The sequence below is a fragment of the Melanaphis sacchari genome, unplaced genomic scaffold (assembly GCF_002803265.2).
Source record: "Melanaphis sacchari strain LSU unplaced genomic scaffold, SCAv2.0 Contig34_pilon_pilon, whole genome shotgun sequence".
NCBI lineage: Eukaryota > Metazoa > Arthropoda > Insecta > Hemiptera > Aphididae > Melanaphis > Melanaphis sacchari.
Window position 1 is genome coordinate 1,484,902 of NW_020271213.1, and position 27,471 is coordinate 1,512,372.

General features: G+C 22.7%; 1 long non-coding RNA gene across 3 annotated transcripts; it reads left to right on the forward strand.

Annotated features, from left to right (window-relative positions):
* Positions 1-6,303: 6,303 nt before the first annotated feature.
* On the forward strand, positions 6,304-25,433 carry LOC112596829. 3 transcript variants are annotated; one of them, XR_003114799.1, is made up of 8 exons: positions 6,304-6,394; positions 16,081-16,224; positions 16,306-16,416; positions 16,804-16,988; positions 20,655-20,757; positions 20,936-21,167; positions 23,752-23,930; positions 23,992-25,433. It is a non-coding gene; the product is annotated as an uncharacterized LOC112596829 (long non-coding RNA). The 3 variants fall into 3 exon arrangements; XR_003114797.1 differs by having other exon boundaries at positions 23,752-25,433; XR_003114798.1 differs by having other exon boundaries at positions 16,081-16,212; positions 23,752-25,433.
* The last annotated feature ends 2,038 nt before the right edge of the window (positions 25,434-27,471 follow it).

Genomic DNA, 27,471 nt, shown 5'->3' on the forward strand with positions numbered 1-27,471 from the left:
CCATTTTAGATTACATATTTTAATATTTTTACCACTATAGCTATCGATTTATGCATTAATCCTATAAAATTATGCATATTGATGATGTATTAAATGAATGTTATTTTTATACATAATATTATAAATAAATATTATCTTGCTATGATTATAATTTGTATAATATTGGCGTATAGGTGATTACATTTATATTTTAAAATATTTAGGTAATGTTGAATTTACAGATAATTTTTATAAAAATAGCATCGAAAACGGTTTGGATTTAGTTTAAAATCACATTAATTCTGCTATGGATAATCTTATTTAAGATATTTAAATTATACGTTATATACAAAAACTCAGAAAATGCGGTTTAAACTAATTCTAAACTATTTAGAAAATTTGTTATCAAAAATAATAAAAATAGTAATTAAATAAACAACAAGGTATAACATACCTAAATAAAAAAGTTAAAAATAATAGCGATAATTATTTAAAGAAAACTTTTTTAACACAAATGTCTTAAATAATATAGTTTATTCACAAGTCAATTTAAAAGAAAATAATATCGGTGCCAATAATAAAATGTAATTAAAACAAATAGATATTTTTAATAAACTATAGAATATTAGTTAAAAAACAGAAATTGGTCCTGATAAAATTTCCCCAATATTTGTAAAAAGAGTGTGCATTCATTTTTACTCTAGCTATTAATTCTTTACTTAACATATCATTGTTATCCAGTATTTTTTTAGTACAATTTAAATCCTCACTTAAACCCCTAATTTTCAAAAAAGACAACAAATATTTAATGAATGATAATTATCGTTCTATAACTAAATAGTCAATAGTATCTAAATTATTCTCAAAATCATTGTCAAATAACCAATATAGTAGGAAAAATAGATTAACAATAACTAATTTATGTATATTAAAATACACAATTCTGGATTCATTTTTTTCATAAAAAATCAACCACACGCCGATTTTATTCATATTGATATGGAAAAAGACTATGATAGGATAAATAATAAATTATTAATTAATAAACTTAAAATGTATGGTTACACCGAACCAATTCTTTTTTGGTTTTACTCTTTTATTTCTAGTCGTACTTAAAATGTAAAATACAAAAATTATCTCTCTGAATGAATCCTCATTACTTCTGGTATCTCTTAGGAGATAATTTGTCACCATATTATTTTTGTCTTTTCATAAATGATATATCTGAAGTTCTATCTTATTCTAAAATTCTATGTAAATATTTTCAAAATATTAATTGTTTAATTGATGTTTTTAAACAAGTTAGGTTTAAAAAATATGTATGGATGGCACTTATGAAACGCTATGTACTAAAATTTAAAAAAAAAATAGTCTTATATTGTTTTTTCTTAAAAAGACTGCCTAAAGAATTTAATTATACTTAAAGTTAAATAAATTATTAAGTGTTTCTATAGTACATGATTTTGGGGTAAAATTTAATTCTAAATTATCTTTCATTAATGACGACCATATAATGCTTTTTATTATGAATAAAAGCAAAAATAAAGCTTTTGTAATGCTAGTTTTTTTAAAACACGCCTATCAAAATATTAGAGATGTATCTGCATTAAATATATTATTATATTACTCATTTATTTCTTCAAATTTTGATTATTCTTTCCTAATATGGCATCCATATTTAGTAACACAAATCAAAAATTTAAACAAAATATAAAATTATTCTATCATATTTGTATGTTTTTTAATGTTTTGTTTAAAACTAATTAAATTTTATATCAAAATATATAAACTTTAAAATAAATCCAATAAATTGCCGATATTTTAATTTATTATACATAAAATATTTAATTATAAATTATATGCTAAATTCACCAACCTATATCTTAATATCTACAGATCACTCTGTATAGAATATTTATTTTTTTTTTATTAGATCTTTAAATCTTTATATGGCAGTCGTATTTAGAAATACATAACATATAACTAGAGTTTAAAAGCATAATGAGTTTCCTGTTTTTTTTTTAAATTTTTTTTTTTATAAAATTCAATATATTATACAATATTGATACCATTTTGTTTTTTATTTTTAAAATTATTATTATTATAATTGTTATATTTAAAATTATTATATGTATATTAAATTATATTATATTATTATTATATATATATATATGGAACTAAATATCAAGTGTATGGATAGTATATCTATGGAAAATATATAATAATATAATAAGTAATAACATTACCATTATACTTAGTTACGATAAATTAATCCAATAGTTTTTCTTTTTTTTTAAGGTATACTATTTTTTAAAGGTATGGTCACAACTATTTTAAATTAAACTGATGGTGTATTAAAGCAAAAGGGATATCTATAATAAAAAATTAATTTGAATTATTTATATTTCTTTTTTTAAATTCCATATATGAAAAATAGTTGACAAAATACTTGCATTCTGCATCTCTACCAATAAATTATTTTAGATTCAGAGTAGATTGATAGATGTACTGATTTTACAACGAATGTGTGCTTTTTGTGTTTATATCATCACTTTTTTGAGCAGTAAAAGTACTTAAGTTTTTAACTTTGGGGACAGTTTCTGATAAAAAAATTGGATCTAGTTAGTATTCTAAGTGGTCAAAAGTATAAAAATCTAAATACTATTCTTAATTATAATATAGAAAAAGTATTTTTAATTAAATTGTTTATTTTGTTATGATTCAAAAGCTTAAAAACTTGAAGTTTTCACCGAGTGTTTAATATAATCATTTTATATGAGTGGTATAATTTTCAAAATACTTTGGTTTTTTTTAATAATTTATAAATAACTACTATTTTAATTATTTCATTAAATGTCAATATAAAAGTGTTCGTTTGATTAAAAACATGAAAATTTAATACACGGTTCCTTGTAAATTATTATTGATAAAAAATAAAAATTGCTGAAAGTTAACCTAAGTACAAGGTTAAACTTTTTAATTAAATAAATTAATTGTTCATTTGAGAAAAACTAATAATTAATTTTTAATAAATTAGAGTTAAGTTAATGTTTAAATAAGCTAGTTTAACTTAAATTAATATATTTTATTTTTTCTTATTATGTCAATCAATATTTAACAAACAAAAGTAGTTAACTGTAAACGCAGACAAAATTAAAGAAAGACCGTTAGCATTTAATACCACTCTGTAAGTATTTAATAACTAATTATATAAAATAAATAAATTTAAACAATGTATTAATTTTGGTTATTTATATACGTTTAAAATGAAATTTTTATGATGATTCTACTAATTATATTGTTTAAAATATTAATTAATTTCATAATATTCATATAAAAATTATAGTTGGTTACCTTTATAAAACCTCTTTAAGATGGGTTTTTAAAATAGTATAGCAAAGTATAGTTACTTTTATTTATAAATTTATATTTCAATAGTTAAATTTATTATACAGATACTTTTTTTGGGTCAAAAAACCAACTGCGAAAAATTTCTTATAAGAAGATAAATCTGTTTGTCTAGGACAGGGGTGGCGAACCTACAGCACGCGTGCCAGAGGTGCCACGTTGGTAAAATTTCAATGGCACGCGTGAAAAATTAAATTTTAAAAAATTATGCAATTTATAAAATCTTGGTTATACCTTAAAAGATAGTCAAAGAAACGAATTATGTTTAAAAATTATAATATTCCTTTGTAAAATGCATTATATTACTATATTATTACTATATTTATTTTGTAAGTTTATTTTTTCCTTGGAAAATATAATTTTCTTTGGGCACGTGAAAAATTTTCAAAACTTTGATTTGAAAAATTTTACACTTGACCTAAAAAAAGTTTGCCATCTCTGGTCTAGGATTTCTACATCCAACAATTCATGTAGTTCACAAATCTATAAACAAGTTGAACAAAATGTTCTTTTACAAATTCTTTATTGTTGCATTTAAAAGATAACAGAGTTAAATAAAAGGTAAATAATTTAGTTATATTTCATATTATAAAAATTATTAGCTTATGTAAATTTTAAATTATGTCATAACACTTGAATATATATATATATATATATATATATATATATATATATATATATATATGGATTGATTTTTTTATTAATTATACTTATGTAATCAATAAAATGTATACATTTTAAAATTAAAAGTATCTACTGGTTTATAATATTTTAATTCAATTCACCCTAAAATATATTAATTGTATTAGAAGTATGTGCTAAAGTACACTTATAAGTATAGAGTATAGAACAAACTGTAAATCTATTATCTAAAATACAATTTTGTATCATGTATGAGTGTAAAATTTGTAATTAGTAGATATGAATATAACATTTTTACCAATAACTGTTGTTCTTTTTATTTTACAAGTTTATTCATCAAATAATATCATGTCTAAATCATGCCAGGTAAATGTAACTTAAAACCTTAAATTTTAAAGCAATTTCCCAACTAAGGAAAATAGAGGAAAAAAAAGTTCTTATTAAAATTGTATCCAACATTACTTTTATAAATATCTCAAGGTTTCAGGAAAAAAAAAACTTATCATCCATACTCAAAAAGAGTCATATTTTTAAAATTATACCATATATAGAAAAATACAATTTGGTATATTTTTGATAAGAAATCAATTTTTTCAAAGATCGGTTTCTCATGATAATTTCAGTTTTTTTTTTATGAATTTTTTGTCTGTTTTATTTTCGATGATTTTGAAAAGTACTGGTTATGATTAAATTTTGACCTTCCAAGATATATTTTTCTACCAAAATATTTTTCCTACTCTATATGAAGATGATAAATAAAAAAAAAACACTCAGTCATAATTATAAAATCGATACATTTATCACTCCGTTTAGAATCTAAAAAATATTACAAATAAACGATAGTTGTCTATCATATATAATATATAATATGACTTATATTTAACTAAGTATTTAAATATTTTAACAAAAAACAGATTAAGTATTAAGATACATATTTTTATATTTTTAAAAACTGTGCTTAAATATTTTGAAACATTTTTAGATAATAAGTAGTTATAAATATTTAAAATTTAAAGTTTAGATAAGTGAAGTAGAGTGACACATGGGCATATCTAAAAATTGTGTTCACTATCACAATAACCAATTATCAAAAATTTAAATATTTAAGTAATAGCCATAATAATATATTATAACACTCATTAAAAGCATAGAATATCTTTCTCCCTTTAAAATTGTTTTTATGTATACAATGATGTATTATAATTCATTAAATTACAATTTAAAACGTTCAAGATCAATTAAAGTGACTTACTCAATGACGAGCTGTAGGAGACTTTTATATACAGCAGAGTAAATTTCTCGGTTATTTTTAAAATTGTTTATAACTATGTATAATATGTATGTATAAATAGATTTCATCAGTCATAGAGCTGATATGAAGATTCAGTTTTCTGCCGCTGTTATCGTCGTCTTCGTTTATCGATTCAATCGTTGCCATGGACGACTACTTACACCGTAGTACGGTAGAGAGTGGATTGTCACCGACGGGGTACGACGCGTCGACGCCGATTTGTTGTCGTTACAACCAATTTATATCAAATCATTGGGCAGTTTAGTAAAAACACGCAGTGATGATACATTTTGTGGCCAATCTTTCAGATATTCAATTGTTATATGCAAAATTCCACGATTTACGATTCATATGAATAAAATTATAGCACACACACACACGCACACACACATAATAGTACAATAATCGTTGTCATAGTTAAATATTTTTCATTCAGATATAAGAAAAACAAAATATAAATACTATGGCTATCGATAGGTGTGTGGCTTGAGCAATTGAGCAATAATATATATTTTACTCGTTTTTAAAACTAATCGAATTTAATTTTAAAACATTACTCAACTGATATTTATTAATAATTAATCAACAGATTTAATTTTTACTAAGTTTTATTAATAATCTCTTTAAACAATTTAAATGTTCATACGTTGAAGTCACCAATATAACTTAGTCTTGCCAAAGATAGTTAAATATATAATTTCAAACATATTATCAAAGCTTTTCAAATAAATGGTAACACGCAAATGTGATGCTTTAACGTACTTATATTAAACAACTTTTTTAATTTTTCAATTACTCAATCACTAAATTACTAAATTTTCCGTAACAATGTTAAAATAATAGCATTTTTAAACAACTTTCATATCATGTTATAATATTTAAAAATTCTTAAAACCTTATTTTTTATTAATGTAGATTTGAATTATAGTTATAATTAATTTTAATAAGAAATGTAATTAACAGAAATATATACTTTAAAAATATTTTCATTTCATTTTTAACAAAATGACGAGTTGAAGTTAATTAAAACATTGACCAAACCGCATTTTAAATTCACAACGTTTGGAGTCTTAGGTGAGACTATGAAGTAATTAATTTATATTTAATTATAACAATGTGTTTGTAATGTATAAGTTTAAAAACTGTTATGTTAGAAAAATATTATAGAACTATTTATTTAAACTTTGAGATATCTTGTAGTATGTACTAACATTATAACACTGGAATTAAAAACATATTTAAGAATGAAATAAATTTATTTGACTCAATAAATCAGATTATTTTTAATATTCTTGTATACAGTAAATATTATGTATTGTAATTAATTGTTATATAGAAAATAAACAACTGAAAGAAGATATCTTTGTATTAATCCCCTTCACTCGATTTACCGTTGTATGTAAACACAAGTATCAATTATTGTGTACTGATATATTATAAGGTATAAATGTACAAACTTTAAGTTATGAAAAGATTTATTTTATAATTTCAGGACATCGATTTTACAATACTTAAATTGTAAAATAGAAGTATTACTTAGTATAAAAAAATATTCTGAGTGTTATAGGGTTTTTGAATGTACACAATTTAATATCAAAATCAAATTGTATTATAATTGATAAAATACATATTATAATATTGCATATTATTATTGTTATTAAATCTAATAACTTTACTGAGACACAAACTGGATAAAACACATATACCCATTTTAATATTTAAATAAAAATAAAAACAATAAATAATTATGAAAAGAAAAACATTTACTTACATTTTAAAATATAATGAGAATTAAGAGTCAAAATGTAAAAATTCATTATGATATCAGTTTAGGTATCCCATCAAATATTTTAAGTAAGCACTTAGTTCGATATAATGCTTCAATTCCTAAACCAACACCTTAAATAGGTGTTATACTATTTATTTAATTACCGTTTAATATTATATTTTTTTATTCTATGTTATACTCACATAGTATATGGGAAATTAAACCTTGCAGTCTACACTGAATAATTAATTAAAAAATCAATCTTATGTTGTAGAGTTATAAACTAAGTACCTATGAGATATGAGCTTAGATAAATACCTAACCTAACCTAAAAACCCGGACTTCAGAAATATATAATTTTTTGAAATCACAAAATATAAATAATTAAAAACAGATATTATATAATATTGTATTACCTAATTATGATGTATTAAACTTATTCGTATGATTTTTAATTATTTTAAATAAGTAAAATTACTTATAAAACTTAGGGCAGGTATTAGATATTCAATATTGTTTATTTTATTTTAATGATTTACAATCGAAACATTCTTATTTAACTTATTATAGTAATATTTATTGTTTGATGAAATAGTGAAATTAAATTATAGTTTGTGTGAATTTGTTTCAAATTAACCACGTGAATGACTTACTTATAAGCTATAGTATACTAGTACTTACCCGATAATGTTTAATCATTAATTCAATGTCACTGAAAATATGCAACATTAATTAAATACTTCCTCTGTTGATTCATGTATTTAATTTAATTTTGTAATTTATCTATTAACAGTTCATTAGCTAAATACAAACACAAATTAGTTGAACATATTATAATAATGGTGTAGAATTCAAACAATTATAGCACCCATTATTAATATGTATTATATTATGTATTATTAGTATGTATAGATATTGAATTAATATTTTACTCTTTCAGGTAAATAAATTAGTTCTTAGTTAAACAACATTTTCATATATTTTCATAAATTTAAAATTATTTTTTGTTTCTAATGTTTATATTAAAAAATAATACAATAATAATTGTAATATTTTACCTGAATTTTAATTTCGAAACATTTTTTATCGCATAAATTCTTGAATATAGTGGGTGTTGAATATTGAATGTTAACGAGACCTAATTTATTTCATAATATATACATGTGGCAAGTAAGTGTCTTAGCAGTTTTGTAAGCAAAGCATTAAAGTGTTAAGAAAACGCCAACCCACTACCAAAGTAGAACTTTTTTGATTCAATCACTGGAACATCAAAACAAAAAAAAAAAAAAAAATGTATATATATATTATGCAATGAATAATGACTTGATTTTTTACCTTTTTCAAATCACTATTTTCAGAAAATGACTTAACTTTAGACAACGCTACCCAAAGAATTTTATGCCGTGATTTCTATCGATGTGTGCTTGTGGGAATTCAGAAATTGATAGCTGTCACTAGGGATTAAATGTAGTATAGATATCTAAAACAGTGTATATTTTATATATTTATAAATATGAAATATAAATAAAAGAAAATTGGAAAATATATTGACATGAACTTTTCGTTACTGAATTATGGATTGACTATTTCAAATCACTTTTTATTTATAACTACCTTTTATTCATGCCGATTGACTATACGTATCATCGTATAATTTTTAACTTTCACTTGATATACAACATGATTAATTTATATTTTTTATGTTTTTATATTCAGTTTTTGATTTTCTGATTTTTAATACATCTTGGGATTTATGTGCATGGTTAATTGAATATTTTATTTGGTTTGGTAATATGTATATTTTTTATAATCCGATTTATATAGTTTTTTTGATATGTTTGTTGTTTCCCGTTAATAAAATTAAAAATTCTATAGTATTAAATACTAAATATAACATATTAAAAATATAGGTATATATAAAAAAAAATAAAATAATTTATTGTAATTTAATATTTTGCATAACATAAATTGAGGAGATCAGATATTATATTATTAGGATACTTTAAATATTTTCGAATGATAAAGTATGATCCTGTCCAAAAATATATACACATCACATAATATGGTAAAAATATATAATTGAGAAATACGCCATTTATAACACAATGCACAAACATTACATTTGTTTAGTAAAAATCATAATAATTATTCTTATTATACTTTAAAACATTTGAATAACAATAACAAATGGGTGATGGTAATAAATACACGTGGAAATTGCATATTTAATAAAATTATATGGAAATTGTATCTTTTTTTCATTTGTTTAAAAAGATTACTTTGTAAGGTATCTACAACTTTTTCAATCATGTCCTTAAAGGCAATCATAATAAAATAATTAATAAGTATCAGAAGAAAATCGACTAGATAATATGTTCTAATATGAATAATTTTCACATTTAGATACCTAATTAGTTTTCAAACAAATTTCCGAACCTCTTAAAATATGTACAAGAAATAATTTATTAGTAGTAAGATAGAAAAAATGTATAAAAATGTATTTAGAAGTTTTTTTGTGATGCACACACAACAGAAGATTTTTAATATTTTAAAATATGATTTAATTACTTTACATCAAAAGTTTCTTTGTATAACAACAAAATGTTATTTTCTATTAACTTTTCTATTAACGTGCTTAAATGCTTAAATGTAATGAATACAATAATTAATTTAACTTATCTTTGTCATTAAACTATATTTATTATAAAACCAGTAGAAAATCATACAAATAAATCTTATTGAACAAATTAATACGCAAAAAAAAAAATAATAAATATTTTTATTAACGTTATGAAGTAAATTAGAAGAATAATGATGTTTCAAATTAATGTCCTTGATATATGGCAATAATAATTAGTACCTATACAATTTTATTGATTTGATTAAATATCTTGAGTATTATTCGAATGTTTTACTGTGGTAAACATTAAAAAGAATATTTTGTGTTATTGTTTTAGTAAAAAAATTTAAATATTTAATTTACATTATGTAAAGTAACATTTTTGCCACTGTAAATGGATTGAGACAAAGTATGGAAGCAATTAAATATACATACATTTAGCAAATTCATAATATAATATTTAATACGGCTTTGAAGATTGTTTGCTTTCTTACGCTTTTAGAAGTTTAAATTGGAATCTCAATTATATATTTGATCGTTAAATATATATCAGTACCCCACATTTCAAAATTTTGTAACAGAATATTATATTGCATAGTTTGTTTTATACGCAATAAAGACGTAAAGGCGCTTTGATCATTAGCAAATATCATTTAATATATAGAAAAGCAGATTTTGGGTTTATAAAGATTATAAATGTATAGTTAATAAGTAACAAGTAATAACTAATTTTTAAAACCAATGGAGTCACTTTGATATATATATATATATAGTAAATTTTGAGTGTACCTCTGACATTAAATAGGTCACTGAAATGGATGTATTAAATTTAAATTCGATGATAAATTATTTTAAGTGAAAAAGCGATTCTAAGTGAAAATAGTATGCAAAGAAGCTTCTATTTTAAGGGATTTTTTAAATATAATTAAATTATTAGTTAATTATTTTTTAATATAAATATATTAGACTAATTTTTTTCAAAACAAACTTTATTAAAATTTATAATAATTAATGGTGATGCTGAAGTTTTCTATGGTGAATATTTCTTCGACTTTTAGAATTACAATAAAATAACTAAAAATAGTTAAAATTTGAAACTTAAGCTATCGGTTCTGTTGTTAACTTTTTTTTTTTTTTGGGGGGGGGGGGGGAGAGAGGGGAACTAGGAAATTTTAGAAACACATGCGCCATCTCCTACCTAACCATAATCGTTGAAATAAAAATAGTATCAAGCTAAAATCGCTCCTCACATAAACAAAAAAATTAAAAATTGAAACGCTTATAACAAAAAAAAAGTAACTGTCTTTTTGATATTTTTTAACTGCTGCAAAAAAAAAACTTAAAAGAAACTTAGCATTAAATTTTCAAAATGTTCACTTAAAAATAAATATTTTATCATGTATAAATAACTTCTAACTTGTGTTGTGACTGGCGACTGCCGTATATAATCGGAACACCACTACTCGCCCGTAGAGCGATTCGCTTACCAGACTTATTTTATTATAAAAGTAATAATATAATCTATACTAATTAGACATCATTAGGCCAGTGTTATTTCATTACATGTTAATTGATATTTAATAGTTTTTGCAAATAAAATTTTTAAACTTTATGTGCATTGTGCACATAACTTTTTATCAAAAAAATATTAACGATATAGAGAATGTTTTTTTTACTTATTGCTTTAAAATATTGAATGGTTAACACTGCGTTAAAAATTTAATTTGATAAAATATTTGAAATATTATTAAATATAATTATAAAAACATAATCATGTTAAAACTTAAATAAAATAAAGAATTACTTATCATATTTTAAAGAATTTATTCCAGATAAATTCAAATTATTATTGATAATATTACGCACTTGTGTGAAAAGATATTATACGTTATACTAATATATTATTAGTGGACACTTGTATAAAATAAATAATAATGTTATTGCGAATGATTTTATACTAAATTTTCAATTAAATCAATAATAATGAACTTTCTTATGGTGTTTTTTTTCTTTATTGATTCAAAAAGTATATTTAATCGTAGAAATTTCAGATATTCTATTGTTACTTAATTTATGATTTTCTATCTATACTATATGACATATTTTTAAATATTTAGATTGAATTCACGGTATTTATAGATAATTTAAAATTTAAAATTATTTTAGTTATTTATACTTAAGTATTTATACGAAAATTATTTACGTTCAATCAAAAATGAATAAAATCTTAAACATAAGAACATTTAATGAAAAATCCCACATAAATTTTTTTTTTACTACAATTGAAATATATTAAAAATCCATATGTATGATTAATTTTATATGCAAAAATAAAATAATAAGTGTTTTTAAACAAATTTTTAAAATTTAAATGTCAAGATATTCCTAATATCATGAAAATTGGAAATTAATTATAGCTTAGGTTTAAATATTTAATACAATTATAGGCTTCTCATTAGTATTTTTAACTAAAATTGAAAATTCTTGGTAACAATATATAAGCCAATATTATATTTAATAGACATTTAAACTTTGAAGTTTAAACGTGTGAATAAAACTAATAATAATTTTGGATAGCCCTATAAGTAAAAAAATAAAATATTAGATTATTTTATTGAATTGTTGTGTACATGTATATTATATTATATAAGAGTAATAATAAAATTATCTGATATTACAGATTGTTTGAATCATAGTGCATTTGTTTCCTATATCCTTAAGCATCGTTCGTTATTTGCTTCCATTTTTCAATATAATTTTATGGACAACATTTTAATAATATGTGTCTCTATTTTAATTTTTTTTTCAATTACGTACATATCTGGTAAAAATATATAGTTTTATTTTATTTATTGTTAATTTTTATAGCAAGAGATCGGTACACAAAATTATATTTCTATTTTTCGCCGACTTATTATTTATTATTATTATTATTTTTTTTTTGATGAAAAAATAAATGTGCGTCATATTATTTTGGAATCAACGGTATTTATCTTTTTCCTTTTTCCTTTTAATAACCTCTTTATAACAATATTATGGTCCATATAAAAGATTGTAGTATCGTATTTTCTAAGCACCAGACTCAAACTCCCCCAATCTAGTTTTAGACTAACCTAAATATATTTTCACATCTCTTGTCAACATTATCCTCACTTGGGAAAATCTTTGTTGTTTACATATTTTGATAGGTGGTGGCGCCGAGTTATCGATTGAGTAAATATTTTGTGTAGCACAGGCTAACCATTTTGACAAAGGGTCGTGTTTAAAAATAATTTCTACGAAAATAACATAACGTTACTTATCTTTCTACCGTGCCATACATTTTTAATTTTCCATGTCCATTATACGTTACTCATTTTTCAAACTTTTTTTGTTATACCTAATACACCAGATTTATTTTCATTTTAAATGAGATGGTATACTATAGTAATCAATCTTGTATTTATTATTAAATCATATTTTATTTAAACAATGTTTCTGTTGAATATTATTATTTATTTATAATGGAATTAGTAATATTCCATTAATTTTTTTAAACATAAAATTTAAATTACAAACATGTAAAATAATCAATCTTACAATATTGAATTTTATGTTTATACCGTTTAAAAGAAATCATTACAAAGAATATATTTATTGTTTTAAAACAAATATAGAATGACAATAATTAATTTCAAAACTACAATATCATAATTAAAAATGAAAAAAAATATCTATAAGCTATAATAAATATTAAATACAATATTTATTATAGAATATTATCATCTAACAATTTAAAAATCTTATTAATATTGTTGTTAAATCGTAATTTATAAAATAAATATAAAGTATGAAATAATAATTTCAAAAAAATTATGATTTTGTTTAATTTTATTTTATTTGTTAAGTTACTCTCCAAAACAGCCACTGATTGGGAATGATGTTTTAGCTAACTTGCTTATGTACTCGTAATTCAATAATAAATAAATATATTTATAAAATAAAATATTAAAAAATAACCTTATTACCGGTACAAAGTAAATGTATTGATTATTGTCATTATTTAGGTATAGAAAATATCAGTCACTGATATTATACATATATTATACTAACATTAGAAAATAATATTACATCCCTCATTTGTTTTTAAATTAAGAAATATTATTTTAGATTATTAATTTTAACTTTAATATTTTTAATGTAAAATGGAAGAAATTTCAACCTAACCCATATTTTAAAAGTTTATTATTTAAAAACCTAAATAATTCGAATGGCTTTGATTGACATAACAAACATATTATTTACCATAAAAAAATTAATTATTATTCCTCAAATTCTCGAAATAAACCGATAAAAGTGATATTATTAGGGAAAATGTATTTACATTACTTAACATAATATTATTGTATAATTTATGAATATTTTTTCAGTTGATTAAAAAAAATACACACTGGAACGCATTATGGTGGGTAACAGTTATTATTTTAATATAAAATGATTCTGTGTATGATTTAGTTCTGTATTAAAAATAACAATAATCTACCAATATGATTGACTGTCATTTAAAGTTTACGTAGTATTATTCAATCACAAATTGTTTTTTATGGATTGTTATCCATCGCCATTAAACTTGTGTTTATTTAAAATTTTATTTTCACTGGGGTTTAAACCTGTGCGACTGAATCAATCACAGTAATCAAATTTCGCCTGATATCTAATACCATATAGTGGTTTTGGATTTTAGTACCAATACTTATACAACTCTCAAAACCTATAAGAACATTTAGATTTCCTTTTTAATTTTCATATATGTATAGTATTTAAAATGTTAAATAAACTTGTATTAATTTATCGCCTTTCAATGTTCAATTATACCTTAAATATAAATATAATATTTGTTGTTAAGTACATACACTTTACTTCTATATTTGTCTATTGAATTATTACATGTTATATGACATTAATATTTTGTCCAAAATCTTGATAAAACAACGGTTATATTTTGTTAGTTTGGCTAAAGCGTTACAATTATAATAGACACAGACATGAGACAAATCAAGTATGGATAATAATTTAAAAGAAAGCATTAGTGCCGAAATTTAATTCGATTATCTCAAGCTATATTATAAACAAAAAAAATAAAAAAAAAAAATAAATAAAAGCTCATTTAGGTTAACTTAAAATTATATACATGAACCTTTCATTCAGTGCCATATATTTGAGGGAAGAGGCTGATGTGTGAACGAACCTCTATTGGATCTTAAACTAAGATATATATATGTATTCCAGCTACAATAATACAAATAATTTGCTTTATGAACCTATTTTATATAATATTTTGATTTTAAATACCAATATATCATTAACTCTTTTTCATTATTGAGTATAAATGTGTGATGTTGGGTAGTAAAATACGCAATCAAATAGTGACGAGAATTCCAGATCATAAAGTTATACATTAATATAAATCGTGTCAATAGACTTTTATTAGGGTTGATTTTCAATTCATTATAATTTGGCAGTTTCTTCAATTTTTAATTTACTGCCTACTCTTATAAAAATATAAAAACTTGAAATGAAAATATCAGAAGTCATAAAATTGTTAAAACTCTTTAGGATGTGTCTGGTATACTCGTATTGTTAATTTGTATATTCTTTTTTCTTTTTTATCAAATTAAATTTAAGTTAATGTTTGATCTTGAGGAATAAAATAAGCAAACATTACTGCTCATAAAAAAAAATGTACCCTCCAATCTTTTATTTTCATGATATGAGCAAATTTTATAAATTAATTAATGTTTAGGAGCTTAATATATACTATGTACCTACGATCTGTGAAAATACAGCTTGATATTGGTTACGTTCTAACACATATTAACATTGGTCTACGTGGTAAATGGAATTCGATTTATTTTCAAGCCTACTATCAAGTGTTTAATTAAAAATATAATATGTCTTTCCAAAAATAAATTATATTTTATTAGATATACTTTAATCGATTATTTGTTTAGAAAATCAATCTATAAAGATTAGATGCCGAATATTATGATTTTATTTTATTTTGTGTATAACAAATGAAAAATCTTAAAAATTACAACAAACGTTCTTTGCTATGTATAATATTTAATTTTTTCTCATAAAAATATTTTTATGTCAAGAGGGTACTATTATATTAATATATTATTTTACATTATTATTACCCAAATCTTACTATACTTTAACAATAAGAATTAAAATTATTTAATGACATGTGTGAATTTTACATAAATTTAAAAATAGTTCATAAAAACTTAAGTCTGATAATAATTGTATTTAATTCGATTATTTATCACAGTGTTCAAACGTATAGATAGCTTATATTATTTTGTTAATAAATATCAAACTATTTTGTAGGTACTGATGGTGAAAGGAACACTATAGTTCCTAATGTCAAATCAGGGCTGAAGGGAGGATGGGAAGTATCAACGTTAATCAAATATATACAAACATTTTATTTTTAAATTTTTTTTTTTTTAATCAATACAAGTTAGTATCAAGGTAATAACTACTTAGTTTAAGTGTTATTAAAATAAATTTAATGAGAAATTATGGTATGTATTACAAAATATTATTTTATAGGTATAATGTGGACGAAGCGAGTGCACAACATTCAGTCTCTATATCCTATTCAATTTTATATTTCATACTATTGTCGTGAAAAATTCTTTCAAAAAATAAAATTAATCAAAGGTTTGTATGCGTTAAATTATATATTTTAGCTTACGTTTGTCAAGTTATACTTGAGATACTTTATTCTATTATTCAAATTGTTTGTAAGCAACTAGATATTTAAATTACTTATAAATAGTATAATTATGTATACACTAATGTTACTTTTTTTCATTTAAATTACTTATTTGTAAGTTTCATAATTTTTAAATTGTTAAATTAAACTTTTTGTATTAAAACGAATAGCTAATATTTTATATAACTACTTAATAAATGGTAATATAAGATACTGTTAAAACATATAATGTTATGTATATATATAACATAGTTGAGTAATTATTTTAAACCATATTATTAGTTAGGTTGTTGATTGAATGCAGTATAAAATATTTTTTTTTGTATTTACAGATTATAAAAAATATACGAGTATGTTATATTGGATTTATATACTAGTCGAGCAGATATTTTCTCAAGTGGAAAAGCTAAAAGTTACTTTTTTCACGAACAACGATTCAACTACACTAACTACAGAAAATCGACGAGGAACAAACACAGACTGTTGATGCGCCAACAAAAATTTAAAGTCTTTTTAGGTCATTAAATATTTGTTTTCTTAACTGACTGCAATAATATACCTAATAATAAATCTAGTTTTTTAATTAAACACAAAAGTGATGTTATACATACGTGTCTAACTTACTCTCTATTTATTTTAAAATGTCAACATTAAAGAACATCATACTTTGCTTTTATTTTATACTTTAATCGAGATAAAGTTTTCACGTTATTGTATAAGATATTAATAATGTGTACAGGTATTTTAACTGGTATTTTAAAACAATACAATTTTAAACGAGGAAAAGTGTAAATACCTAAATTAAAAATGTTCGTCAAAAGAATTTAGTATAAAATAAACTTATTTCCTTGAAATTAGTAGGCATTTAAGAAAATAACTAATAATAAACAATGTACTATTTTATTATTAATCTTATCAGCTAGATTGGTTTATTAGACATTTATGATTTTAATCAAAGATTATTATATCTTAAAAGCATGGTACTAAATTCTCAGGACCGATATTTCGGAGATTAAGAAGTAGATTGATTTTTAGTATACATTTTTTATGATTAATATGATGAATAAGTTTGTTTTAATTCGATAATAATTAACTATACTGGAAATATCTTACAATACTAATATTTGATATTTAAAACTTACACAGTTCATTTTTGATTCATTAAATGATTATATTCCCTATAATACTTTTTAAATTGGTAGATAATGTTTTAACTTAATTTCATACTCAGGATATTTTCATGAAACTATTTAAACAACAAATTCAATAAAAAATAGCAATATTAGTGTTAATATTGAGTGTAATATTTAATATACTTAAACATTTATGTGGTGAAAAAATGCTCCGAATTTCAATTTTAAGAGTGGTCTTTGTTAGCGAATTTTTCAAAATTAATATTGTGTATGTAATATAATTTAGAAATCAATAACTGTAGATGTTAGAGTTTTCTATACATAAAAATATTTATCACAATAATTTTTCTCTGTTTAACCTATATAGAATTATTTATTATTAAAGATTTTTTTTTTTTTATTAGTCTCGAAGAAAATGTTGAATTAGTCAAAAACTTAAATAATTTAATATAATATTCATTTTAAGCTTATTATAGACCAATTAAAATGTATAAATAAAATAGTTTTTATAAGCATTTAATGTTAAATTTTGACAAAATTCGTCAAAATTATAAAAATTTGTTGACAAAAATTCCTAAAATCTTTCACGTTTTTACATAATGTTTGAACCTTTAAAATAAAGTTTCTTGTTAATTACTATTAATAGTTTTTTTAAAAATCAAATTTTTTAAGTATAAATCCACAAATATTTTTTATAAGCATCTGAAGTTTAAATTTTGAATAGGATATTTACGCGTAATTTAACGATTTCTCATTAATTAATTTTTTGGTTCTATTTAATTTAAAACGAATAATCGTGGATAATTTAAAATGTCACCAAATGTTTAATGTTTAAATTATAATATCTAAAATTTCTGGTATAATTTTTCAAAATATTTTGATTATTATTGTCCTATTTATAGATATTTTATATTTTGAATATTTTTTCCATAAATAAATAAATAAATAACTGTTCAAAAAATGTAATACAAAGTTTTGATTGTAGTTATTTAGGAAAATAAAGATAAATGCTCATTACTTTTTTTTTATAAGCATTTGAAGTTAAAATATTTTCATAAATAGTCAAAATCGTAAAAGTTTGAAAATTATTTTGTATTATTTATATATTTTATATTAAATGTATTAAATGTTCAATTTTTATGCTTAACGCTTTACCATTTAATTCAAGATTGCTGGTTAGTAGTTTACTCTAGAAAAAAAAAATCTAAAAAATATATAAGCACAATATTTTTTAAAGTCATTCGATGCTCAAAATTGAATAAAATTACATAACTTACAAATATACCTATAACCATTTTCATTATATTGAATTTAAAAATTATATTGAATTTATTTTTTCAATTTAAAAATATTGTACACGAGGACTTAAAACTTTTACGTATATTATGAATTTTATTTTATGTTATGATAGTTTCAAAATATGTCAATTAATTTTAAGATACGAGTGTTTATAAATAAATTATTCCATAATTTTTACGAAAGTGACTCAAAAGTTAATAACAATTATATGATATAATATAAATTATATTTATTATTATATTAAAAATTAAATATTTATAATATAATAAAAGCTAGGTATATATTTCATAAAAATTGAATCAACTTACTGTAATACTAATAATAGGTACAATGTACAATAAATTACTGTAATTGTAATATCCAAATACATTAATTGAAATGATCTTCGTAATATACTCTGATAGACTGACTATGCTTAGAATCGCTTTTCGTGTGCAAATATATATTATTGAATTCAAATTTTACTCCTTCATTTACCTTCTTAATATCTAACGATTAATGTTAAAAATTATAAATATATTATATATTTTTGATGTAATGTTGACAATTTATTATTAACCTATCTCGATTTCAAAATGATAGGTACAATTTAGTGATCTAATATAATAGTTATTTAATTTTTAGTTAATATTTACATAAAATTATATGAAATACATACATCTTGAATTATATTTTATTTGTACAAACTACAACCTTTTACATTTTTATTTTGTTACTGAAATAATTCGTTTATTTTTTTTCCTAAATTCTTGGTATCTAAATCAGTGATTTACAACTGTTGACTAATATACTATATATATTTTAATTATTTAATAATATACATTAAATATATAAACCTAGTGTTATAATAAGTGGTATTCGTCCATTTTTTTTAAATAGTATAAAAATTAAGCACACCTGAAAATTTTTTAAACGTGTATGAAAGAATCTATACTGATGTTTTATATTGTGTTTAATATATTATAACGTGACTCAAATCATCATATTAAATTTCTAGAAATTTCCATTTTTTTTTTTTTTTTTTTTTTTTTATTAATTACTATATATTTATATGAATATATTATTTGTGACGATTCTTATTTTTCATAGATATTAATATTTCCTATTTTTATTTCTGTGCCAAATATTTCGGTATTATATCAAATATATTATTTAAAGCGTTAGAAAATTAATTACAGATAGAGTTTTATTTAGTATTTAAGACCGATAATAATTTATTGATATACGAGTATCTTCAGTATCTAAGTTTAATAATCGTATTTGAATTCATAACCAATGGTTTATATATTAATTATATCTAATAGAACAGAGAATGATAAATGATTTACACATTACTTATGCTAGAAAAAATACATTTTAGTGTCAACTGTATTTTCTATTTCATTAAATTGGGTTAGGAAAACTTGTCGAAGAAACAAAGTATAAATTGTGTTATAAGCATTTATATTATAATAATATTCTTTTTCTGTTTTCCGTTTCCATCCATATTGTTTAATTACATATCAATCGAAACCTATATGATTATATAACACTACTAAAATGTACAAATTATAATAAATACGAATCGTGAACGAATTAAGTGATTTAAAGAAAATAAAAGTGGCATCACTTGACGTATGTAGGTTATGAAATTTGGAAGTTTACTTTTGAAAAAGCTATGTTTAATTTCGTGATAATATTAAATACACAAAGTAATCATAATATGCATTAAATATTAATGATTATTACAATATAATATTATGTTTACTCAGGTAAAATTCACAAGTAATTTTAATTCGGATAAGTGGAAATAATCATAGCGGCAAGAGTCCAAAAAACATGAGAGAAAATCGAACGAAGTGAATTATAAAAACGGTAGACTAGTAAAGTTATGTTATTACTTATTTTATAATTTTAACTTTATAATAATCTTCCTAGGGAATTTTCAACGAATTTTAAAAATAATTATCGCCAAAAAAAAAAAAAAATAAATAAAATTAATATTATTTTAATTTTGGTTTTAAATTAATATAAGTATTAATTAATTTTCTAGGTATTACATGCAGAGACAATGGTATCTATAAGGGTATTTAACTATCGGTAAATGCCTATTAAGACAAGAAAATATCGATTCAAATTTCGAACCATTAATATTATTATTTTTGTGTACTTACGTCAGAATATGTACCATATTGTGTTATTGAGTTTATCGTTCTCCACGCTAAACAAGCACCAAGTTTACTATGCCAAATAAGTCGTCGTAATTGGATCTTCTTCACAATTGTGTGAGTGTATTGGTAGATAAATATTATGATCAAAATGCAAGTTAAGTTAAATTAAAAGTTGACCACTTTAAATGGTATTGGATTTCACATAATGTTTAATATATTATTTTTTTTTCTATGTATATCTGTGCATTTCTTTTTTATTACATTGTATAATTATGTATTAATGTTTATTTAAGTTAATGTTTGGCTAGTTTTTATCGCGTTTAAATTTATAGTCTAATTTCTAGTACTAAGTATAGAAATATTTACCTGCTTGTACAACGAATTTTACCATCGTTCGTCGTTTATTCTCGTTTCATATTACATTTATAACATGAAAAATTATAACAAATAAAATATATCATCGTAGGATATATCTCAGTTGACTACCTCGATAAAAGCAACTTACAAGTCCAAATCAAACGTAGTATCTTAATTATTATTATTCACAATTTGGCGACGTTTTTATGATACGCTGCACACCGCGTCTGGTAAATATAAAATAATAATGACCTATACATAAATACTATAGATATGGTTTTTGGACCATGAATGTTTTTCGTTTTGTGTACCGTGTGCTCACGTATACGTTTAACATTCACCTTGATCCCGTCGTCCACTGTAGCAGGCTCAGAAAAAAGATCGACGGAAAATCTCGGGGAACCGTAATTAGTGTGCTATGTCCACGAGTTATTACACTTTTTTCAGAGTTTATAAAATACAATATTATTTAATATTGAATGTTTTTTTAAGTGTAGTAGGTAACAATTATTTGTAATAAATTATCGTAGAATTTAATATTCTGAAAATAAAAAAATAAAACCAGTAACAATATTTTACTGTAATGATTATGAATTTATCAATATTATCGTTAGTTGTATTTTCTACGCATACTACATAATATGCTATAATATTTTTATACGTTTCGTAAACCATTAATAATTCTGACAAATCTTAAAACTTTATACACGATTAACCTAATAATAATAATATATTGATTACCTATGCGTAAATAATATCCATAGTATTTAATATTTAGTACGATTATTATATCTTTTGCCAATAATATTACACAAGACTCATTTATTTTTAAAATTGATTAATATATTGTGGAAACGACAGTAATATAATAAAATTAACTTAAAAAATTATGTCAAGTATATAATATAATAATAATAATAATAATAATAATAATAATGTCAACACTAATAATTTTCAAAGTTTAAATAAAAAAATAAAAATAAAAATAACAACAATAATAATAATACTATATAATATAATATATAAACAATATTATAAGCTATATAATAATATAATAAACGTTCATTTAAATAGGGATGTTCAAAATTAAATCGTATATTTTAAGTTTTTGACTTCTTTTACGTGGTATAATTTTTTAATCAAAATAATATGTTTCGAAATATCAGAAAAATTTAAATGTTATCTAAATTAACATTTTTGTGCAAATATTTTTAAAATAATTTGAGATTAATAATATAATATATTATAGGTACCTACAAGTATTGACTTTTGAATAACATTTTATTATTAGTTTTGCTTTTAACCGATCTACATATTTTGAGAATTAATTTCCGTGAAATAAATTTTTAATAGTATATTATATTTCTAAAAATCCCTGAGATAAATTTGTAAATAAATAAATTTGGAAACAAACATAATAACTCATGATAAATAAATTATATAATCTTATGTAATTATTTGAATATTAGCAGTTTTGCTATTTTTATGATAAATATTTGAATGCATTATTTTTTAACTAGAAAGCTACATATAATTATGTTTATAATTTAAAAGTAATTATGTGCATACAAATTGTATAGATTTATGTAAATAATGAGTATGGTATATAATAAGAATGGGATTATAATATCGCATAGTTTATATAATATATAATAAGAATATCGAAGTGTATAAATATCATAATATTATTAAAGCATAAGCAAGAATCAGTAGGTATACAACGCAATTATAGTAGCTAAGATGAAGAATGTAATGATCTGATCGCTAATAAGTCAAATACCTCTTATAAGTCTGGTGGTGGTTGCATGGAAAATAAATCGTCTTCTTCATTAATCCATCTGAACGAACCTCCTCTGATCTGGTCGCCTCTGAGTAAGCCTGTAAAAAAATATACAATATTAATGGACATTGAGTCACGCGATTATCAAAGTGTTACGCCGTCAGCATAAATAAATTGTCCATTCTTACATGTGAAATAAAAGTGATCGGTCCGGATCGTAACTACTCCCGTTATCTTGTTGAGATGAATGTATCTCAGTGACGGAAAGTTCGGTATCGTATATGTCAATGAATAATTTGTTTCTCGGGCCAAACGAATTTGGTAAATGTTCGTCGACATAATTACTGTAGAAGACGTGAAAGTAAAAGGGAAAACAAATTGCGACAAGTAAAAATATGAAAAAAAAAAAGCCAAATAACACTCGTGTGGTCTCTATTTTGACGGTTAGGGTCACTTGTGATGAGATATTTTATAGTATTTAAAATTGTGCTATTATGATTATACGTGTATTATAATATTTTCGTGTAGTTAGTTTTATACGTTTATTTTATTTTTTTCGAGATGAACGTAACAAGTCGAATGTCAATGGCTCGTGGTGGGCGACTGGACTTTGCGGCAGCGGCTTAGGAAGCGTTGGTGGCGTTGTTGTCCTTGGATGCGTCAGCTGCTGCGGTGGGGTGGTCCTGTGCTACCTGTTGGTCCTCCTGTGTCCCAATGTCGCTTTGCCAGATGCAGTATACGTAATGCATGAAAGCCACGACGTAAAATACTAATTCAATCATTTGGGACTGAATTTGCTAGATGTCACTACGTCAACTGTAGATCACGTCTCCCAGAGTAATGACTGTCGACAAACGCTGCAGATCAGAGCACACGGACGAGTGTCGACCTTGTACCGTAGTCGAGGGTTTCCGGCGTCGGACCAACCACAACTGTTGTGGGTGTGTCTTAGCCTCGGAGCACACCGTTCTCCCACATCCAGCCGGGGGACCCACTTCAACCCCCTTCGCTCTCCGAGCCGGGACAACCGAGCTACCTATAAGAGACGTGCGTTTAAAACAACAAGAGAACACACGGACGCTGCGCCGTCGTCGCGGCATTTGGCCTAATACGCATACGCGTGAGCTGTGTTCCAAAATCTAAAAATATCACTACCTCGAGGCAGTGGTGGTGGTGTGTTTTGGAGGTGGCAGTGGAGGTGGCGGCGGCCAGTATAGATGTGAATCTGATGACGTACGCGGGGAGAGTTCAATCTTCGACTAACGCCGCCGCCGCCGCTGCTTCTGACACGGCGACGACAACCACGACGCACATATGATGATGTATACATTTAGGAAATTGAGTGTCGGTCAAGAGAATTTTTTTTATATTAACATCATGTATGTTGACGACGACTGTTATTATATATAGATTTATATATTTTTTTCTTTCATATTATATGATATAATATTATCATGACATATGTGTGCTGTGCACACACGCTGCAGACCCGAACCAACACTAACATATAATATCTTACCGAATCGGTTATTCGCCTTTCCCCGTTCTACTTTCACTCGACTACGCCACCGTGTTTAATCCCTGTTTATGCATCTGTGTGATTGCGTGCGGTGTTCGTATATTCCGCATATACGTGTATAATGTTATATGTTTATGTGTGTGCGCATTTGTAATCTGAAAACAAACTATTATGTAGTGTTTTTATTTCGTCAGATTTTTTTTTTTTTGCAGAAAACTCCTATGAACCTAAAACGAACGGTTTTCCGTTATTATAATATGTACACACGCACGGTATTATATTTTTTATTTTTTTTACCGGATCCCAAATCGAAAATTCTCACAGCGTTCTTTTTTACTCGATTTTCATCATTTGTCCTTCAAACATAATATTCACTATACCTAACGTATTTTATTTGTGCTTTATATTAGTACATTTTTGAAAATGTATTTTTCATCGATTCAGAAAAAGACATGAAAATGTCACTCGGAATTATATCACCCTTAAGCAAAATATTATTCATTAAGTCGACTATTATTAAAGTACCAAACATATACTGGATGTGGATTTAAAAATTATATTAACATGCGTATATATTTATTTGCAAAGTGTTAGAGAGATAAATATTTTGATGGATCATTAAGATAAATGCATGGCGAAATAGATGGTTTAAATAACTAACTAAAAATTTAGTATATTTAAGTTATACCTACCGTAATTATTGAACATATTAGAAATATAAAAGTTTATAAATTATGCCTAAACAATAGAAAAATGTTGTAATCATAATTTATTTGTACTAATAAGTTCTATATAGTCAGTATATTCAATATTTTTTTATCGTCAGGATTAACGATTTAGTATACTTATGTGGTAGTTGCATTGTAATAATATGATTTTAGAGTAATTATATACCTAAGAAAATTTATTTAATTATAAAAAAAATATGAGTAAAAGTTAATTGGTAAAATTGAAAATGATAATAAAATATGATTTATTTTGAAATATTTAATAAAATTGATATTTTTAAAATCAAATGTTGTAAATTTTTACTAATACAAAAATTAACAAATAAATATTTGAATGAAAACGTTATAATAACATTATGATTATAACATTATATTTTGTACAATAAAACGATTGAGATTTGTAACGTAATTATAACGGAAAAAGATAAATATAAATAGTTAAATAACACAAAACAAAACATAACGATTAAAAAAATATATGATATATCATAAAGCAAAACGTTTAATATAGTAAATCATTAAATGAAATAATTAATTTCCAATTATTTAATAGTTATAATTTATAAAATATATTAAAAATTTTAATTCTGAATAACGATAAACTCAAAATTTGTATAATGTTTTAATTGTAAATAACGTAAAACAATTTTTTTTTTTTTAAATACAAGCCTTGAACTGATTAAACTCGAGTATAATTTTAATGAAAATGTTAGATTTACTTGAATTTTATTATTTAGATTAAAAATCAATAAATCAGTGGGCATTTCAATTATTTGTATTGACTGTGATTTTTTTATATGTAGTAAATAATTAGCCATTTATTACTTGCTTTTAAATGTTTAAAAATATTTAATTTAACCCAAGTAAAGAATATTTATTTAAAGGAAAATGTAAATGAAAAGTTATAATATTAAGTACTAAAAGCAAAGCACATTTAATATTTTAAAACTATAATAATATTTTGATCAACTAAATAAGAACTTATCAATATGTTGCATATATATTACGCCATATTACATTTAATGAGCTTCTTAGAAGAAATTCATAAATTTGAAGGTTTGTTTCTTCACGTATCTAAATGCGGTATATATGAAGTGTATTATTATTATATTGTAAAAATAAGCTTGTACATTTAACTAGCTATAAATTTATTCAAAAATAATTCTAAATGAAACTAGATTTTCCAAAATATAACATGATATTGTGTGCATACAAATTAAATAGTTCACTTACTTTAAAATGATTTCAATAACTCATTATTATCTTAATTTTCTATAATTTTAATAAAGTGAAACTTTTATACAACGAACTTCCACTTTACAATATTTTGTGTACGATATAACAAATTAACTATTCGTAAATTCGTACATTCAGATTATTTTGTTTTTTTTTTCTATACATACCAAAAAAATATTGAAACGTAAGTATTTATCAATTCTTGATAAATTTTAAATTTTAAATGAAGTCGATAAAGATGTTAAAAAAAGATATTTCTGAAAAATATAATTTTCCGACAAGTTCCCTTTCAACCAAATTGAAAAATCGTTAACACATAATGAAGTAAAGGCTAGAATCTTTCTTTGTTTGCAATAAAAAAACGAAATGAAGTATATGTCTATGAAGAAGTTAACAAAAATTCTAATGAAATTGAAATATTTTGCAATAAAAAGTACAATTTATAAAATCAATAAGCAAATGAAACTCACTGATAAGTTATTTTGAATTAAGATTAAAAAATAATAATATGATTTTTGGTGTATATTTTTAATACTCTATAGAATATAAAATACGTAATTATGTAAGTATTAAAAATATGTAATTCTATTTAACAAATTTCTCTATATTACGATTTTATTTATATTCCCCACGAGACTTTGTTACCTAGAAATTTCGTTATATAACTATTGCTATCTATATTGTTAAGTTTATTTTATGAGTTTTGTATACAACTACCTAAAAATATTTTGATTTTAAAAGTTGACGATGTACTGAACTTTTGGAACTTTTATTTCGCCCTTAATAATAACTTAAATA